Source organism: Lepisma saccharinum, chromosome 18 (genome assembly GCF_977018435.1).
Source record: "Lepisma saccharinum chromosome 18, izLepSacc3.1, whole genome shotgun sequence".
Taxonomy (NCBI): domain Eukaryota; kingdom Metazoa; phylum Arthropoda; class Insecta; order Zygentoma; family Lepismatidae; genus Lepisma; species Lepisma saccharinum.
The window spans coordinates 17,897,561-17,901,598 of record NC_139246.1 but is presented as its reverse complement, the minus strand read 5'-3'; positions in this window follow the sequence as shown (position 1 = coordinate 17,901,598).

Sequence of the window (4,038 nt, the reverse complement as noted above, 5' to 3'; positions counted from 1 at the left end):
TATTTTTCACAACTTACTCATTTAATTTCAGTGGCTTTCTTTTTCAGAATATTAGCGGTGTGTTTTATGACACAACAATTTTTAATTTTAGCACTTGTTTTAAATATCGAGGCTTAGCAGCAACTAAGAAATCTCAATGTCAAGTAGTCTCGAGTAACAGACACGTTCTCTGAACGAGTAATAGTTTCAATACATATTTCCTTATTGGCACGCAAACAATAACAAAGTTCCAGGCTGCAAATGGTCTGACAAGAATAAAATAGATTATGTAGCATCCATTTTGTAAGAAAAAAAATGTTGTAGACACGGGGACTCTAACCTACGATTTCAGCTTACAAAGCTTACCCTTAACCGACATGCCCATAAGCCTCGGTGAAGAAACCAAGCTATTCGAGTAATTTATCCATAACATTGCATCATTTCCTGTCCAGCTCGAAATTTTGATGTCGCTTCTAGCTAATTACATTAATTTGAAAGCAATACGCTTCATCAGATAGGGTTCATATGCTGTACACATTGCTGTCAAAATACAAGTGAAGGTTGTGCATGAAAATTAATGAAGACTTTGGGAAATCATGTTTTTGTGGAAGGTTACTGTTTGAAACCATAAATGATAACAGTTCTCTAGTTTCCGTCAATATAGCGGATTCTGCTATGTGACGACGAATCTCATTACCCAACGGCACATATTTTTTTTTAATTTTAAACTATTTATTTCAAAATGAAGAGTCATTATTCTGGACTCTACGGAGACATTCATTCATTCGGTAAGAATTTTACGAGAGTCACAATTCTATTTTTGTGCTCCATTACGAAACCAATGTGCACGTGAAAATCAAGTAAAGCCCGACAATTTTTATTTTACAAAAATTCCATTTACTGTTAAAGTTAAATCAAAGGACATTATTTTTAATGGCATTGATGACTGATGTGGGGGATACCTCCTCTTATATGCCCCCCTGGCTGTGGCATAAACTCTTCTTCCTTTAGGATTTCTATTATTTTTCCCATCACATATTAAGTGCCAACTTTGCGATTCTGTTTGCCAAAGTGTATGGGGAAGGGGTTTATTTATTCTTCAAGCTTTCTCCTGGACTAGGATAACACTATTTCCGAAAGATTTTGTCTTGCATCATTTTCAGGAATTGCAACAGCACTATTTCTGTCTCGCTTATTCTCATTGCGTTTTTCCCTTTTCGTTATTTAGTGTTGTTTTTCTTCCATTTTCGGCTACTCGCGACGATGTATAACACCTAAGCTCAGGCCAAATTCGAACCCGAAGCCCTTTCATTCTAACGATTTGTGATAAGTACTTCGTCACGAACATACAAAACCCGTTTCTTTTTAAAATAAATTTCAGGAATATTTCACATTTACATTTCTTTGATTGTAAACGTTGAAAATCCAGTTAATTAATATTTACGCTGCTATTTTTCCGTTTGCCCTTTTCATTGAGTCTGAGACACAAAATTCCCTGCATATGGTTTATTTGATTGATAGTAAGCAACACTGCTGCTTTCCGAACATTTGCTTCGGCTGTACTTCCGGCCACAAAGCTGGACTTCAACTCAAACGAGTGTGTCACTTTTTGTGAACAGAAGTGTACAATTAGGTATTAAGGTCATTCAACATTTTTTTCCTATATAATTGCGAGTGTAAATTACGTTATGAACGCTACCGCAGCCTATACTATATGTGCAGAAAGTAAATGCTCGGTGGATGTGGCCAAATCTGGAACTAACGTCTGTATGAGAAATTATTTGCAACATGTAAAAATGCCACTTTGCATTTACAATACATGCGATTTGTCCCATTAGATCAGACTAAAGAGAATAAGTTACCACCGAAGTCTAGTTCTGAGTTGCAGACATCATGTATATTACAGGTTGTAAAAATAAACTAGTGAGAAACAGCAGGTATGTTAAAGAAGTTTGCAAAATTGCTGACGACTCGTAAGACAAAATTTCAACTTGGTTTTGTGGTGAATCGGGACTTGTTTATCCCGTTTCGCCACATTCTTCGGCCCACCCTGTGTAGAGGAATTAGACCGAAGCGTGGGATTGTCAGTTCGCGGAGAAACTTCGTTTGTTTTCCCAAGAAACTCGCATGGGGGCGACTAGACTGCCACCTAGAGAGCTCCTCGGGGTAGACGTTTTTCCTTGTTGAGCGAACCTGTGTTCTCCCCGGGCCGATTCCGATAACAGCAACTCCAGCAACGGTGTTCCACGGTGTGATAGCTGGCTGAGTCAAAGTGGCGTGACTCAGCTCTTATCTTCCGGTACACCTGTGAGCCTTGACTAGAACGTGGAAACCTTGCGGATATGGAGTTAAGTATTATTACAAGAATGGTTTAGTTTATCGCGTTACCTTAATAGACAATTTTTTTTTGAATCTTTCATCTTTTTTTTTTACTTAAAATTTTTTTGGGAAAACATCGTAACTTCATTTTTTATTTGCGATAATAATTTCCTATCGCCGGGGTCTAATTCCTCCAGAGTATATATGTAGTCGAAAGAAGGAATGATCATGGACTTAGTTTTGGTAGCATAAGTGATGTAAGGGATAGTGGGAATCCAAAGTAAAAATGAATCGATGACGTGGATCGTCATTGTAAAAAAAGTTTTTGTAAAAATCTGTCAAGAAGGGGGGGGGTAATTGGTAACTGTTTTTTTTTGTAAGAAAATACTTATTTAAATGAGAACACGTTGTTAATACTGTTGTAAGAAATTAAATACTCTGCACTTGTTAAGCAAATAAAAGGTATTTTGAGAAAATATGTAATCTTACTATTCATGTAATTACGCAAAGCGCTGGACGCTCTTTAAGATAAGTTCACCCCTTCCAGTATAATTTCTTGCGTAGCAGATTTATTATATATTTTTTTTTTTTTTTGGCAAGGGCCACAAAAAGGGGAGTTGTATTTTTTTTGTTGCTCGTATACACGTCAGTTCGTCGGGAGTGGGACTAGACGAGCCCGTTATAAAACTCCGAACCAGCTGGCCGTATATGCGAGATCTTGGAGCGACGCACTATTTAATACCAAAAAAAAAGTAAAACTGGGATTAGTAGTTTTGACTTGTGCCCATTTTGATTGTCAGATCCTTTTGGTTTTCTCCCTACAGCACCGCAGCCACCCGTGATTGAGAAACTTAACATATATATATATATATATATATTGTAAGTATTTTCTTTTATGGAGGGCGTGTTATTTATTTCTATTACAGGGAGATAGCCAGGGAAAAAAAAGCACGTACTTCCAAATAAATAATTTTTAAAAAAAATGGGTTGTGACGGATTGTTCCAAACAACATCGAAATTGAGCAAGACGTCACAGTTTGATCGAGTGATGAAGTAGGAAAGTGGTAAAGAGCTGTTTTCGAATTGATTCACTACTGGCGACGCGAATTTCTTCTCGCTTATTTTCTTTCAGATGTAGTTGTTATTCCAGACCGATATATTTTTTTTTTACTTTTTGAGAGGGCAATCCGAGGGAGCAAAAGCGGGTGGAACGTAGTGATGATCACGTCACCTCCGCACTAAGCGAGATCGTGACTGTAGCCTCGTCTAGGTTCCTGCACTTTTTGACTCACTCTGTACTCACGCGTCTAGTTGGTTACACGGTGCAACACAGGCTCCTCTACTTCGTTGATTTGGTGTCTGAACCGTTCTAGAACAGTGTGGTGTATGGTCACGTGGTACGTGCTAACTAATGAAATGAACGTTTAAAGCAGCAGACAGGCATTTGTTGAATCTTCTGAACTTGAGCAACGCTATTCGTCTACTTGGTTGAACGTCACGCAAATGCATTGATATAGTTTACTTCAGACTGTCGTTCTTAACAGTGTAGGTGCATTTCCAAGCACGGTATAAATCAAAGGTCATTCACCTCATGGATAACAAAAAATGAATAAATTTTACAGATTTTGGAATTTATTTTGCTCAGTTTAATTCCTCTCCTCTCTAAGTTTGTATACAATTCTAGCACACGTAACAAATGTAACTGTTGACATGCAATTTACTTCATGCATCGTTGTATTG